Below are 18,125 nucleotides of genomic sequence, written 5' to 3'. Positions count from 1 at the left end.
TTTATTGCTATTTTCCATTGCGGACAATGTTCTGAATTAATTGCTTCCTTAAATCTTTTTGGCGTATTATCCATGGAATAGAAATAGTCGACTTGCTAATCTTCAAAATTGTCAACCACAAAAAATCGGGTCGTCTTCTCCTTCGTTTGGGGTAACGTTTTGGTGAATTGTCGACTCTAACATCAGCATCGCCGCTGTTATCATAATTAATACCATTGTCCTCATCGACGGCGACTTCATTGTTATCATTTGCTTTATGAATTTGAGAAAATAATAATTCATTCTCTTCATGTGATGGGTTTTCGTCTTTGAAATTAAACGTATCTGTGAATTTTACACATCAGATTCTTTTTATTTTATTTTTCTCTGGAAAATACTAAATAGGCTGGGTTGTTTTTATTGTACCCAAGGAATATATTATAATATATATTATTATTATTATTATTGTTATTGTTATTATTATTATTATTATTATTATTGTTGTTGTTGTTGTTGTTATTATTATTATTGTTATTATTATTGTTATTATTGTTATTATTGTTATAATTATTATTATTATTGTTATTATTATTGTTATTATTATTATTATTATTATTGTTGTTGTTGTTGTTGTTATTGTTATTATCAATATATATTATAAAATTAAGATTATTATAATTGTTGTGGTGGCACACATTCATTTGCATATGTGGATAGTAATTACACATAAATAGGAAGACTCAGTTAGTCTGAGTGTGTGTTCACCAGAAGCCACCGAAGGCCGCCGAGAGCAGATATGTTTCTCCAGCAAAGACTCTCTTATTTGACACCATTATGTAAATATCCTGTAAATATACCTTTTCCTAATACACTTCTTATTTGATCTACCTTTGTTTGTTGAGTCGTCAGTTGTATTGCTTTCTACGTTACTTGTTTCAACCTGCAAACTTAACAATAATATATATTATTATTATTATCATTATTATTATTATTGTTATTATTATTGTTGTTGTTATTGTTATTATTATTGTTATTATTATTATTATTATTATTATTATTATTATTATTATTTTGATATTTAATTTGCTTTTTTATCTGTAAATACGAAGCAAGTTGAACCAAATACATGCATTCTTCTCAAATTTGATTTTCTTACGCAGAAAGCTTCAGATGGGTTTTAGATACTCTTTTGTTAAAGAACCATTTGCGTATATATGCTGCAGTCATAAGTGTATACGTCCAGAGGTTTGGGGAGATTTTTGATTCATTGAGTAGACATCTTGCCATTTCTAAAAAGTGTCCGCTATGATCTCTCAGCAGTTCCGTTCTTGGTGAGGTGAATTAGGGAACGACTTTTCATGTTTGATACAATGGTTAATTGATAAACGTTCAAAGTCTTAAGTGAATTCTGTACCATTGGCAGAGCAGATAGACTTAACTGCACCGTAGAGATTTATATCCGTTAAATATTCTTTACTTGCTTGTAAGGTATCAGATTTGTTCTTTAAGAAATTAAACATTACTAAACCAGAATAATCGTCTACAAAAATGAATGCATATCTGAAGTTTTTTTCTGACCATCGGTTTCACGGGACCGTTCAAGTCACAATGAACCAGTGATAAAGTTTTCGTGGCCTTTTTGTCTTGCATCTTGTTTTTGGTACTTTGCCATTTTACCTTGTGTACAAACGTCGTAGTTTGTCAAGTTTTTGGAAGTTTTTATTTTCATTCCGTCAATCACATTCGACAACTTTTTGATATCTGGAATATTGCAGTGCCGAAGAATTTTGTGCCATGTATGTAAACCATGGTAGGCGGATTGGGATGGGATTACGCTGTTTAAATAATATGGTCTTCCATTTTCTTTAATATCGAATACAGTGCATTCGATTACACCAGTTTTGATTTATTGGGGCTAAAGTTTATATTTGCACTATGTTAGTGGCGGCTTGTACAGTAAATATATTATGTTTAAATTTCGGGATTAGAAGGATGTTTGTTTTCCAGAATACAGAAACAAAACTCGCCTTTATTGTTCCTTAGCAAGATTTTAGAATCGCTTCTTTTCAAAACGAGATCGTTTACTCGACTGCCGTCGGCTACTCTAAAAATTTGATAAAATCCGATTCCTTTGTAATCATATGTCCCGTGGCACCACATTCGAAGTTGTTACTGTTTGTTGAAGAGTCAAAAGTATATCAAAATAAAAAAGTATATTCGTTAATAGAGCTCTCCATATTTTTAATGGAGTTTCCTTGGAAATTTTTGCATCTACATTGGAAACTATTGGGTCGGCCGCTATTATAGCAAATATTCTGAAGAGAAAAATTGTTTTTGGAAAAGTTGCGGTTTTTATTCGAGATAAAGGAATAATTTAATTTTGGTGTTTTTACGTGGGCATTTTAAAATTTCATGATATTTGTAGATTCGTTTTTTTTTTCTGTGATCATTTTCTCAATTTCTTGCTAACACCTACATGCTATCTTTAATTGACTAAAAGTCATGTTTTTTTTTTCTGAATTATCACGGTGGTAAACATTTTTTCTGAATTATCACGGTGGTAAACATTTTTTCTGAATTATCACGGTGGTAAACATTTTTTCTGAATTATCACGGTGGTAAACATTTTTTCTGAATTATCACGGTGGTAAACATTTTTTCTGAATTATCACGGTGTTAAACAGCTTAAAATCATTCGGCAACTTTTTTGAGGATCATGGAGATTAATAATAGTACATTAATTATTACATAAGCTAATTACTAATGGTAGCCTTCAAGTCCAATGTAAACAAGTTCTTGCTGAGCCATCCCCTTAAATAGTCCACATTCTATCCAATTTTCACTATTAACGATTACTAAACCACCACCTTACATTCATTAACCCTTTTGCTTGAGTGACCTTCGGGCTTTGATAGAACTCCCTTCTGAAAAAGGACAGTAGTCTAATAGAAAAAACAGTTTAAATAACGATAATTCCAAATTCTAAACATTCAGACAGGATTTAACATCACCGTATAATCCAAAATTTTATATCCCGAATTTTAGCAGGAGATTTTCTCAGCTGTTTTAAACTAAAGAGAATCTGAGAAAGTATCAGTTTAGAACGCAAAAAGCAACGCTTGATAGAAGAAACGGGCGTATTACGTGTGCTCTTATCTAGAGTAAACAGTCCTTTACGGTTTAAACCTACTGACCTTTGAATAAGGCTCTTTTAAAAATCACTAAGTCAGTCAAGGCGGCAAAGAGAAACGTTCTAGACATAACAGAGACATAATTGGTATCGTGACTTAATAACACCAGTTACTCGAAGATAACAGTTGAAAAGATTGAGACTGCCGTTATATAAATATTTATAAACATGCGTGACGCCCACACACGCTGGCAGACACACATATATACAATATGGTAATAACAGATCGACTGGACGCTAACACATCTACAAATATATACTTAGACACACACGCACAAACATATATACATATAAATATGAATATAAATATGTATATAAAGTATTAATCTATTAATGTATATATATATATATATATATATATATATATATATATATATATATATATATATACATATATATATAAGATTTACTAAGTTCAGGTATATGTTTATATGAACGAAAAATCAATATTTCTTCAAAAGTGCTCAGTACAGGTGCAGAGCTTTTATCTAAATGAAATTATATAAACATTGTGAGAAATGCTTGCTATTTATATATATATATATATATATATATATATATATATATATATATTGTAAATTATAAAATATATATGGCAATTAAGCTACACAGAATATTCCGCGTTTCATCCACGCTAGGATTCGTCAGGCTTATGCCAGGAGTTGTGGTTGTCTCGCGTTTTTATATACGCACATTTCATTGAGTTTTTTAGTTAGCCAATCAGCTTTCTAGTTTTCACCGCAGCCTTCCTAATCAGCCAATAGTCAGGCACTTTCAGACCAAAGGTACAATTGACCTCCGGTTCTGCCCTTTCTTTTGTGTGTGCTATTTTAGTGGGGCGCGTAGATATGTTTGACGTATTTTAAAACTAGGTGTAGTTAAATGTGTGTGTGTTTTTTATTATGTAAGTTTATATATATATATATATATATATGTGTGTGTGTATGTGTGTATGTATATATATATTTATATATATATATATATATATATGTATGATAATTTATGTATATGTATGTTTATTTTATTTATATATTTTCTATTGTTATTGTTAATTTGATAATTATTTTGTATCGCTATCCTAGAGTAAAGTGTATCCTGCGAATACAGTTGTTCGCTATCTCTCTCCTACAGTTTAATAGATGTTAGGGTTCTCTAAAGTATAGGATAGCAAATTTTTCATGAAGGCATAATCTACATGGGTCGTCTAGGTCTCTACATGCGTGTTTTTTTTTTTTTGTCTTACTATTTTCCATTCGACTACCGGCAAATGTCCGCTTTCTTTGATTTCCCAGTATTTGTTTGCTAGACTTGTTTTCATTCTGTGTTTTTTTTTTATTTTTGAAGTACTTTTGTGGTCATAATATCGGGTTGTGAAATCCAAGGAAGTCATACCGACGTAATATTTCTTGTTATTCGGGTTTTCTTTCGCAAATATTGTGGCCTGGTAAACTATGCCTTTGGTTAGATATTTATTTTGAAGTGGGTAAAGTGTGCGGGATCTGCAGTTGCATTTATCTTGTTCGTTATTCGTATTTTTATTTTATTTCTAGTATGGTTGTCGTTGTCCAGAGTTGGTTTATTATTATTATTATTATTATTATTATTAGTAGTAGTAGTAGTAGTAGTAGTAGTAGTAGTAGTAATAGTATTTTTATTATTTCTACAAGTTATATATGTGTCCTTTGTGTTAGTTTTATTTTTGTCATGGTGTCCACTTTTTTATTGTTTATTTTGTTGTTGTTTTCATTGCTTTTATTTAATATTTTGATATTATGTGCTTTAATTATCATCTCTAAATTTTTGCAGCAACTGTAGGATAACGTTAGGTTATTTTTATTGAAAATTTTGTGTAAGGGGAAGTGCTTTTCGATGTTACGGGGAAGTGCTTTTCGATGAGATCTAGAAATTTCTTGCCAAGTTTTGTTTTTAACATTTGATTGTATGGTGCCGTATACCAGACTATATTTCTTTTTCTTCTATTTTTAATTTTATTATAGTTATTAGTGTGTTGTTGCTTATATTTGATATACATTTTTTTGTATCCACAATTTTTTTACGCTGTTTCGTAGATATTGATTGACCTGTTAAATACATTTTCGTCGTTTGAGTTATTGCTGAGTCTACTTACAATCGAGTTAGGAATCTGTTTTATAATTGATGGTGAGTAATTGGACTTAGGATTTACGTATATTGCATCAGCGTTATCTTTTAAGTAAGGTTCACATGTGATTTTATCTAAACTTAACGTGACGTCCAGGAAGTTATTTTTATGTTAGCTAGTACGTCTACTTGTATGCCTAATTTTTTCATTTCCTTGTGTCTGATTTTCTTAAACTTATCTCCCTTGACTTTGTTAGAGTCTTTTATTATAGCTAGTCTATCATCCAATATCCGTGGTATCAAATATGCTTGTGAGGGTATATAGAATGAATAATCCCATAAGAACTGATGCGTCTGCATAATCCAGGGCACCCATCGCCAAATCAAAAGAGTTTGTCATTTTAGTTTTTTACCCATTGGTTGGTTATTATTATTTACTAGAACTGATTTTCTATATTTTTAATAATATGGATTTCTTCCGATGATATATCAGTGTATACCTCGGCAAATTCCAGGGCAGTGTTGAAAAGTTCTTCGGAGGAATATAAGTCTATGAAGTCAAATTGTATAAACATACATTTATTTTTGTTTTCTATATTTTTTAACCAGGTGATTGCTTTGGCAGTATAATTATTATTATTATTATTATTATTATTATTATTATTATTATTATTATTATTATTTGCAAGTGAACTTAAAGAAAACAGCCAAGTTGAAGGATCTTTTTCAGCAGGAAAAAAGATAAAAAAAAGTTAAACTGCTGCATCCAGCGTCATATCAACCCTATCTTTGTGAAAGCAACTGAGACTGTGTCGTAGGACTTTTGTGGATGTTCGAGCCGAACCACCTTGTACTACACTTGTAACTGTGTGGACACTACAATCTTCTTGGTGTTGCATCTTAACCGAGGGAGTTCGGGTTTCGCACTTGGTTATATCAAATAAGAAAAAAATGTTGATGTTTTTTGCTTAATTTCAATCTGTGATATTTTGTAATTTTGGCGTTGAATTCTATTACTTATAATGATGATGATGATTCTACTGCTGGATTTGTTTTCCCGATATCGTTCTAGTTAGAATTTTTCTAGTTAGAATTTTTTTAGTTAGAAATTTTTTAGTTAGAATTTTTTTAGTTAGAATCTTTTTAGTTAGAATTTTTTTTTAATTAGAAATTTTTTTAATTAGAATTTTTTCTTGGTAATAATTTTTTCTAGTTAGAATTTCCTTCTAGTTAGAATTTGTTTTCTAGTTAGAATTTTTTTCTAGTTGAATTTTTTTCTAGTTAGAATATTTTTAGTTAGAATTTTTTTCTCGTTACAATTTCCTTCTAGCTAGAATTTTTTCTAGTTAGAATTTCCTTCTAGTTAGAATTTTTTTCTGGTAAGAATTTTTTTTCTGGCGAGAACTTTTTCGAGCTAGAATTTTTTCTAGTGAGAATTTTTTTCTAGAAAGACATCGCGTACTTACAGGAGGGATCACGTGAAAGTTGCCAGCATCGCTAAGTGAAAGTATTTTTGTGGAACGAACAGGATTCGAACTGGGCACACCAGGTTGTTAATCCGTACCCATTTGATGCAAAGTCTTTAGCAAAGAGTTTGGCTTTGTCAGATGCTGATCAAATTACCCTATGTCCTTTGATGATGGCTGAGATAGAGGACACGCATCATGAGAACTAAGCGGCTGTTCAGTTACTGACTCTCTCGCCTTCTTTAATATCCTTTTACATTGGATGCTGAAACTCCTAAAGGCGGCTTTAGTTTCAGAGCATCTATTTTGTTGAAAGCAATGCAAATAGTAATTTCTGTGAGTAATACCAGTGACGTCAAACTGTTCACTTATTGTCTCTATAGACAGTCGGTCCTTATCCATGAAATTCTTTATTTGGCCAATCAACTCTAGTGTTCTAACTTCGTCACTTCTCACACACCTCTCATCATCCCTCGCGGACTCTATTCCTTCTCTGAATCTCTTATGACACTCAAAAACTGATGCTCGATTCATGCAAGATGGTCCAAAATCATTGCATACGTTTTTGTGGAATTTTATCTAAGTTTAAAACATAAATTTATTGCATATCGTTCTGTCCAGATGGTATTTTTGGAATTCACCAGCTGTGACAATCAGACTTTAGTAGAGTGTATTCCAAATCCTTTATTTTTTATTCAATCTTCACCCTAAGCAAGGCAAGTGCCACTTTGAAGTAGGGGGCTACTGTCGGGGACAATTTGCGGGGGCATTATGAAAGGAGATGAGTAGAAAGATGTTTGTTCACATTACACTTGAACTTCTGCATATCAGTACAGTTGGGAAAGCAGAATCCCGGAAAGGATTTCCAAAGAACTGCAGTTATGGGGAAGAAACTATTGGAGTAAAAGGCTTTCTTACACCTAGGGATCTTTACTGTAAAGGGGTGGGACGTAGCTGCTTCTCGGGTTTGTCGGGGGTAGTTACGTCGAAAAGGTACAAGTGTTTGCAGTTCGTCAGAGCATTCACCGTTAAAGTATTTGTAGAACAGGCAGAGGGATGCAACATCTCGTCGATGGGACAGAGGCTGAAACCTAGATGACAGTTCAGGACCTATCAGGTTGGCAACTCTCTTTTGAACCCTGTCCAGGAGTGAGAGACAAGCAGCAGATGCACCAGCCCAAATGTGACAGCAATACTCCATACATGGGCGAACAGTGGCCTTATAGAGGTACAAGATAGTTTAAGGCGTAAGTAATTTTCTGGCACGGTAGAGAGCCCACCTTCTTTGCAGCAGCCTTGGTAATGCCCTCAGTGTATATATTCCAGTTGATGTTTCCTATAAACGTTAGGCCGATGAGTTTAAAGGAAGTACTTCCAGGCGGTGTCTTCTTAGCCATTGCTATTGGTGGAAGAAAAGGTTTCTTATAGTTATTGAAAGAAACAAGCTTAGTCTTGGTAGCATTAAATGTGACCATTCATTTTTGTCCCCATTCCACTACAAATTGGAGGTCATCCTCTAGTGATTCTGCCATTTCCTTAGATATGTGTTCATTTGTTTTCCGCTCATGCCTGTTATAGAGGGTAGTGTCATCGCCATCTCCGAAACAATTTTATCAGGGAGGTCATTTTGGAATATCAGGAATAATAGAGGTCCAAGCATTTATATCATATTGTTTAGATGTACAACCGTCGAGGACAACTTGGATTTTCTCTTACTTAAGAAAGATTTAATTATATTGTGTATTCTTCCAGTGATACCATATGATCTAATTTTCCTTAGAAGACCATCGTGCCATACCCTGTCAAAAGCCTTAGATATATCGAGGGCTACCGCTCTACTCTCCCCTGTTTTGTCCAGTGAACGGTATATACGTTCAGAGACTACAGTTAAGATATCTGCTGTTGAACGGGCTTGCCTGAATCCATATTGTTTGTCAGTCAGGAGTTTAGCAGCTGTTAGGTGCTGGACTAGGGCTTGTTTAACTAAAGACACAAATATTTTGACGAAAAGTGGGAGGAGGCTAATCATTTGGGCGTTTGGGCGGTTGAGTTTCAATCCTAACTTGAGGTAGTTGTTTGTGTAGCCGCTCTCATGAGCTGTGATTCAACGACACTGTACTGCATGCGGATATATATATATATATATATATATATATGTGTGTGTGTATATATATATATACATATATATATATATATATATATATATAGTGAATAAATATGTAGTGAATGAATGACAACAGTCTATATTCCAAATTTCATGATGCTGACCATCTTACAAATTATTCCTTTAATTCAGTTGACGTTTACAAGTCTTGACAGTATCTGTTTCGTAGCACAAAATCAATCACTTAATTATTATATCAATCAGTGAATCTATTTAGCGCTTAACTCATCAAAAGAAATAGCAACAATCAATCCATCAAAAGGAAATAAAGGGCGTTTTGACATGATTAAAATCTGAAAATTGGAAGAGAAGCTATAAATCCCTTATATGGTTTCATTACGTCATTTTGAATTTTAAAATGGGGGAATGGTTAAGCTTGTAAGATGGTCAACATCATGAACTTTGGATTACAGACTTTTGTCATTCGTTCGCTATATTGCTCTTTAATTACATTGAGCTCTTCAATAAAGATTATATATATTATAAGGAAGTAAAGTATATTTCAACAGCAATATATATATATATGTATATATATATATATATATATATATGATTACTTCATTTAATCACATAAATTAATATATGAAGATATAATTTTATGCGTACATTTTTCAGTATTTATTTTAACAGTGCTAATGTATAGATAGAATTAGGTTTCATTGTCGAAACGATCCTTTTTATTTATGATGCACATATTAATATGTGCATACACATACCTATACAAACAAATACTCACACAGACACACACACACACACACACACACTATATATATATATATATATATATATATATATATATATATATATATATATATATATATATAATACCGTCCAAAACTAAGGAACAAAAATTTGAACCTAATATTTGTTAGATATAACGACCTAATTACTTTTGGAAGTTCCTATTTTGAAAATAAATAAATAATTGTTATAATTCTTTTTCTATCCTTTGCAAATGATTCCAATTTTAGTATGTTATTATAGATGATAACGACTACCAGTTGACAAAATTTCAGCTTTTCACAGTTGTTATTCCTAATAAATATTCGGTTTTAAAATTATGTCCCTTAGTTTTGGACGCTACTATATATACATATATATGTGTGTGTGTGTGTGTGTGTGTGTGTGTGTGTGTGTGTGTGTGTCTGTGTTTGTGTATTATAACTTACTATATATATATATATAAAGGGAAGAAAGAGACAGCTGTGCAGCTTAATTTATTTTCGTGTGTGACACCGATACGTTAGTTAGTTATGAAGATGCGCGCGTGCGTGCGTGCGTGTGTGTGTGTGTGTGTGTGTGTGTGTGTGTGTGTGTGTGTGTGTGTGTGTGTGTGTGTGTGTGTGTGTGGAACTAACTATTTTACACGCAGACAAAACGTGATGGATGAGTTGTGCATGTTGATATTTCCAGTTTTATTACCACTCATCGTTTTGTAAGCAAACAACCTGTGACTTCTGTCTTTTTTTTTTGTTCATTTTTTGCCATCGCGTTGACTCCTGAGATTCTCCAGACAAACTGATGCCTTCGCCTTCCACAATGACAACTCTTTTAGAAAAGCAAAACCGAAATAAAATAAATAGACAAAATTAACGCTGACAAAACGATGGATAAAAAAAAAACTGAACAAGGAGAAATTATACCAAAGATGCGTTCATTCCATCTATACGTTCAATGCTAAAAATGCTACTTCAAACTTAACCAAAAGAAAAAAAAACGAAGCGGCATCCCCCTAAGCGGGTTGAACCGGCTTCCTTTGAAAGAGGGAGTTTCATGGGAATATAAAATTCACAATCAGTACCCGTTTGCTTTGATATCTCCTTTAAGAGAAATGACGACGTAAGGTTTTGTCAGGTCTTGCAGGAAGACGTTGATGTCTTTCTACATACAGCGCCTAGTATTCCCAAATTGTCACTCGTAAAATACGCTTAAGTATGATATTTTGATTAATGCAGATTTCGTATTTATTATTATATTATATTGGACCTAATATATAGTAATGATTTAAAATTAAAAAAGAAAATCGTGCGCCAGTATCGAGAATCGAAACGGAAACGTTTAGCTTACGATTTACTTATTCCTTTGACGTTAATGCCTGAGCTATGAAGACATGTTTGCTTCAAGACTAAAAAAGAAAATATGAACTAATAGTTATTCGTAATGCCGTCGTTCGACCTTCACCAGGCAAATCCCATTCTTTTCATTTTCACCCGTTTTTACCGAATTTCCTCCGGCTAAAACCCAAACATAAAGTTCGCATGAGTTTCATTAAACACTTTTTCCAGTAGAAGGTTATTCCGCTGGAAAAGGTGTTTAGTGAAAATGGAATTGTCTTATAAATATTGATATTAATATTCATTTGGCCTATATGCTTATAGTGTCATACAACCTGTATTCTTACTGCACTTTAGTATTTCATTTATATATATATATATATATATATATATATATATATATATATATATATATATATATATAGGAGAAAACAGTTAATAAAACATGTAAAAAAAACACTTTGAAAAAGAGTTAAAAACATATTTTTGGGTGAGGACAGCTGATGGTCTACTTGTATTGCATGTCTGGTATTCTGCACAACTACTTGTCCAGCACACCCTCACTCACTCACCCTAACTGAAACTTTTAAATAAATGAAATGATAGCTCAAGCAAAAGTTACGTTTAAACCCTGGTCAAACTCAAAGAAAACCAACCTGGATCCTCCCTTGAGGCTTGCATTTACGAATATCCGCGGGCTTAGAACTAACTTAGATGATGTTGAGTCATTTCTTGTAAACATCCCGGATATCTTAGCATTAAGTGAAACTAACCTTTACTCCTCCATTCCCTCTAACCACTTTAACATCCCACTCTACCGTAAGGATTCGGACAGACATATGCATGGGATTGGAGTCTATATTCGTAACACCCTCCTCCTGACTAGAGAAATAAAACTAGAATCAGACGACAAGGCCTTTATGTGCTTCAGACTAAATATGCAACACAATATTAGCTACTTGTATTTTCTTTACCGCTCTCCCTCAAACCAAGACTGTACCCTAATAAACAAAGTCTCAGACAGCATAGATATAGCACTCTCCCTCGATACTAGCGCACAATTACATGTATTTGGTGACTTCAATGTCCACCACAGTAACTGGCTAGGATTCTCTAATCACACAGACGTAGCTGGTAGCACAACACATAGCTTCTCTATATCCCATTTCCTATCTCAGTTGGTTACATTTCCGACATGTTTCCCAGACCAGCAAGATCAGCATGCCTCACTTCTAGATCTCTTTCTGACAAAGATTCCCGATGACTGTACAACAAATTCCCACAGCCCACTCGAGAATGCTGATCACGCTGTGATAATGGCAGAAATCAGTCTAAATTCTCGCTCTAAAACGTAAGACTCACTACTCAAAACAATGAGGTATTACAAAAAGGCTGATTGGGAAGCCATCAGGGAGCTCATCAGAGATGCCCCATGGCAAAATATCTTTACTCTTCCAGCGGAACAGTGTGCAAATGAGACCACTGAATGGTTTAAAACTGCAATTGAAGCACATGTTCCCGCAAGGAAATTCTATAGCAAGCCTCACTCTCCCCAATGGTTTACTTCTGCTTGTGCAGCTGCCATTTGTCAAAGGAAGCATGCGTTCCGCAGATTCAACCGACATAAGTCCAGCTCAAATAAACAGAAGTATATAGAAGCTAGAAATAATTGTAAGAGAGTGATGGAGACAGCTAAGACAGATTACTCTGAAACCACCAGAACACGCATCGAAGCACATAAATTAGGAACCCGGGATTTTTGGAAAATCTACAACAGCGTAGTAAATAATGGACAGTCAACTATTTCCCCACAATCAAACAATCATGAGGTTGCTTGCACGGCAACTGACAAGGCTAATCTGCTTGCCAGTCGGTTTGCCTCAAACTCCACACTGAACCCGGTACACCACTCCCTCCCTGATTTTCCTATGCGAACAGACGCCACACTAGACGATTTGAAAATCACCCCTTCTCAGGTACATGCTATTATAAAAAAATCTAGACACCTCAAAAGCATGTGGACCAGATCTCATCCCGGCTGTGCTATTAAAAAAATGCTCTGCCGAGGTGGCTCCAATTCTCTCCAAACTTTACAATAAATGCCTTAACGAATCTTGCTTTCCCGACTGCTGGAAAACGGCTTCTGTGGTACCAATCTTCAAGAATTCTGGTGAAAGAACTGACCCACTAAATTATCGCCCCATTAGCCTCCTCCCGCTTTTCGCCATAATATTTGAGTCCTTAGTTAATAAAGCCCTAGTCCAGCACCTAACAGCTGCTAAACTCCTGACTGACAAACAAGATGGATTCAGGCAAGCCCGTTCAACAGCAGATATCTTATCTGTAGTTTCTGAACGTATATACCGTTCATTGGACAAAACAGGGGAGGGTAGAGCGGTAGCCCTTGATATATCTAAGGCGTTTGACAGGGTATGGCACGATGGTCTTCTAAGGAAAATTAGATCATATGGAATCACTGGAAGAATTCATAATGTAATTAAATCCGTCTTAAGTAATAGAAAAATCAAAGTTGTCCTCGACGGTCGTACATCTAAACAATATAACATAAATGCGGGAGTACCTCAGGGGTCTATCCTTGGACTTCTATTATTCCTGATAGTCATAAATTACCTCCCTGATAAGATTGTTTCGGAGATGGGTATGTTTGCGGATGACACCACTCTCTATAACAGATATGAGGGGAAAACAAATGAACACATATCCAAGAAAATGGCAGAAACACTAGAGAATGACCTCCAATCTGTAGTGGAATGGGGACAAAAATGGATGGTCACATTCAATACTGCTAGGACTAAGCTTGTTTCCTTCAATAACTACAAGAAACCTTCTCTACCACCAATAGCAATGGCCAACAACACATTGCCTGAAAGTACCTCTTTTAAACTCCTCGGCTGCTGCAAGGAAGGTTGCCTCCCTTTACCGTGCTAGAAAACTACTTACGCCTGACAGTATCCTGTACCTCTATAAGGCCACTATTCGCCCATGTATGGAGTACTATTGTCACATCTGGGCTGGTGCATCTGCTGCTTGTCTCTCGCTCCTGGACAGGGTTGAAAAGAGAGTCACCAACCTGATAGGTCCTGAACCGTCATCTAGGCTTCAGCCTCTGTCCCATCGACTAGATGTTGCATCCCTCTGCCTGTTCTACAAATACTTTAATGGTGAATGCTCTGACGAACTGCAAACACTTGTACCTCCCCGACGTAACTATCCCCGACAAACCCGACAAGCTAGTATATCTAATCCCTTTACAGTAGAGATCCCTAGGTGCACGAAAGCCTTTTACTCCAATAGTTTCTTCCCCATAACTGCAGGTCTTTGGAACTCCATTCCAGGATTCTGCTTTCCCAACTGTACTGATATGCAGAAGTTCAAGTGTAATGTGAACAAACATCTTTCTACTCATCTCCCTTCATAATGGCCCTCCTAATTAAGTCCCTGATAGCAGCCCCCTGCTTCAAAGTGGCACTGTGCCTTGTTTGGGGTGAAGATTGAATTAAAAAAAATATATTTAATCTGAAAGGAATCACTTGATAAGTGGATAGTCCTTAATCCGCGGAGTTTCGAATGAATACTTTCCTTCTCATCAGAGGGTAGGAATTAGCAAAATGCGGGATTGGATTTTGCATACGAAAGTATTTGATGAAACAACAAGTAAGTCAAAGATCTTACTTGATAACAAAAAAGTGAAGCAGAGGGAATATGGTGAAGAAAAAGGTGATTACACGTGAATGGATAGTCTGGTGAAAGATAAATAATCCAATGACGGTAAAATCCAAAAATATAACTTCAAGAAAGTTAATTGAATTTCCATTTGCACAAGTAAAATCCAAGGAAATCCGTAATTGGAAGATGGTCCAAAATAATCCAAAGGCAGAAATCCATGGAACAATTCACAGACATGTACAAGGGAAAAGGGGATAACTTTCAATAATATTAAAAGAAAAATAAGATATGCTTTTCACACTGTTGCAAGACATAAATATAAATAAGAAAGATCAGGGAAGAAGAAGGGAAAAATTAAATGGTAACAGAATTAAATAGAAAATAGAAAAACAAATATCAAAATTACCCAGACAGGAAATGTTTAAATGCGCGAAAACATTTATAGGGCAAAATAATATAGGTCAACTGAAATGTACAGGTTATTACTTAAGAAAATGTAAGTAATGGTTGTTAAAAGACACTAAATGAAAAATAAATAAATTAATTAACTAATTAATTAATAAATAAATAGAAAATAAATAATAAATAAACAATAAATAGATAAATAAAAATAAAATATAAAATAAGAAAATAAAAATTATTTAAGGGGGAAGGAGGATGGCTGGTATCTGCAAATTCAGGAAAAAGCAAGAAAGTAAGTAAGTAAATGCATATAGTAAAACATAAGTAAATATACATACAAGATATGAAAGTGCGGGTAGATTGATATATTAGATAGATAGGAATATTTAAAGACTAAAACAGAAATTGCAGATAAAAAACCGGCCAACCAAAGAAGAAATAAAGAAATAAAATAAAGGATTATTAAATTATAAAGTATTAAGAAAAACCGATAAAGTTAAAGAAAAAATTATATATCTATATTAAAGGTAAAAGTAATAACTATGTAATTTAAAAATTGCCATAATTAAATTTGGACTTATGTTTACAGAAAGAGATCAGTTCATTTTTAAAATTTATTATATTGTTACTTTGAGGGGAAGTAATTATAGTTATAGCTTCGGTTGTGCAGAGGCGACATGACTTAGAGCCTGAAGTATGAGACTTAACTTTTTTATGATGGTCCATTTGATTGAGAAGGGGGTATTGTTAAAGCTAAGTTTTTTAATTAAAGTGGTTAGAGAAGTTCCTTGGTTATTATTAGAATTATGGTTGTTAAAAGAAGAAATGTGGTTTGATATTCTTTTCTAAATTAATGTTGAAGTAGCGCCGATATATGTATGTACTTTATTAAAAGCTCGAGGTCTGGTATTAACATTAATTTGCTGATTTGTATTAGTTAAGTGGTTTATTATTATTATTATCACTATTGCTAGTTGTATGATTGTAGATGGAGGGACTGCTCGGGTAGTGTATTGGATTAGTAACTATATCAGATGGAGGATGGGAAGAAGGATAACTTGAAGACGAAATATTAGTGTCTGTTATGGGAGGATTGCGTGGGAGCTCAGTAATTGTGCAAGAATATATAACATCTTTATGGATGCAATTATTATTGAGTGGGCAAAGATGTTTGTTATTACAATTACAGTTAGTTTTGTGTTTAATTGGGAAAGGGATATATATATATATATATATATATATATATATATATATATATATAATTTTATATACCTTTCTTATAGGTTTAAAAGTTTTTTTTAACATTTGAATAAATTTTCAATAACAAGATTTTTATTTTATATATATATATATTTTTTATTTTATATATATATATATATATATAATATATATATTATATATATACATGCGTGTGTATATGTGTATGTGTAAGTAACAAATTACAAGTAGATTAATTAAACTATCAAACAATGTTCTTTTCGTTTTCCTTTAAATTGCCTTCCTTACCCCGCTCTTTCGTATGCTTTATCACTAGTTCATCTACCTTACACTGTAGGAATCCAAGTTGTAACATTTATCTACGGCGTGAAATTTCCAAGAACCAGTCATTTTGCAATCCAAAGTCCGCCTTATATAAGTATTTGAAAGCGCTTGGTGATTTATATATGTTAAATATAATTAATTAATTGGTGATTTATATATGTTAAATATAATTAATTAATTGGTGACTCATATATGTTAAATATAATTAATTAATTGGTGATTTATATATGTTAAATATAATTAATTAATTGGTGATTTATATATGTTTAACAGGTAATTACTGAACATCTTAAGCTTTTCACAACTAAGAACATCCATTAAAACGGTATTCGAATCACTACTTTTCACCGATCTAATTTAATGACATTCTTATTTAATATTAACGGGAAAGGGGGCGGATGGTTTGGTTCGGCTTTGTCCGGCTTTGCCCGGTCATAAACTACGGGCAAATATATTTTAATTAATTCAGATATCGTATTTCTTATGATTGAGCCAATTCTCTATGTAATATTACACTGTAGTTAATATGTACTAGTGATTTCAAAAGTTAACAAAAAAATAACAAATAAGTTGAGTGCCATCAGCTAGAATTGAAACATTTCCTTTGAAGGAGGGAGTTTCATGAACTTTTTTTTTTTAACTATTTTTTATGATAATATTAAAATAAATTTATTATTTAATTGTCATTATATTGTAATGCAATATATGATTTAGCATTTAGCTTTCCATCGTAATTCACTACCATCTGAGCAAAATCCACACTTTCTAAATAATAATATTGATGTGTTCATCTTTTCCTTTGCCTATCCATAAATAATAATTTAAATCAGTTTAAATTAAATGATATATTTTGTTTCACAATGAAATAAATTAAATATTTTGTTTATAAAACAAATTTCATATTTTTATTTACTTCCTAGTAATGCGAAATAATGTTTAAATGGATAGGGTGGTTTTAAAATGCTTCATTTATTTCAACGGATAAGTTTTTTTTCTTTTTTCCTCAGAGACATTACCTTCGTATTATATAGGTTACCGTTGTGATATTGAGTGTCATTCGTATTACGTTTCTATCTCCGTCCTTCCTCAAGTGTGCACTGTCGAACTCGGGAATCTTTCTGTCGAACTTGGAAATATGCACGGAATTTCGGAAGGGACACTTTATTTAATCTCCAGGGGTAGCATGGTCTTGCTCGATCAAACCTGATTGGACAGAACTCATAAGCAATTACCAACTGTATTTTGGGTGTCGTCTGATTGAACCTCCAACCTCCAGAAAAGTGTTACTTTTACAACTGAATTTTACCAAGTACTATATTCTCTATGCCATGTGACCTTGCAATCTTACCGTTTATTTCTTTCAGCATGGTAAAATGTTCAATTCTTGACAGCACCCGTTTCGTAGTGCAGAAACATTCATATAATTATTATTCCAATTTTTTAATATTTTCCGTCTTGACTGAACAGAAGAATAAGAATTCATCCATTTTTTTTTAAATAAAAATAATATGGACATTATTACATAAATCCGAAAAGATCGG

Source organism: Euprymna scolopes, chromosome 8, assembly GCF_053919585.1.
Source record: "Euprymna scolopes isolate OS-2025 chromosome 8, ASM5391958v1, whole genome shotgun sequence".
Lineage (NCBI taxonomy): Eukaryota > Metazoa > Mollusca > Cephalopoda > Sepiida > Sepiolidae > Euprymna > Euprymna scolopes.
This window is presented reverse-complemented; position numbering follows the sequence as displayed.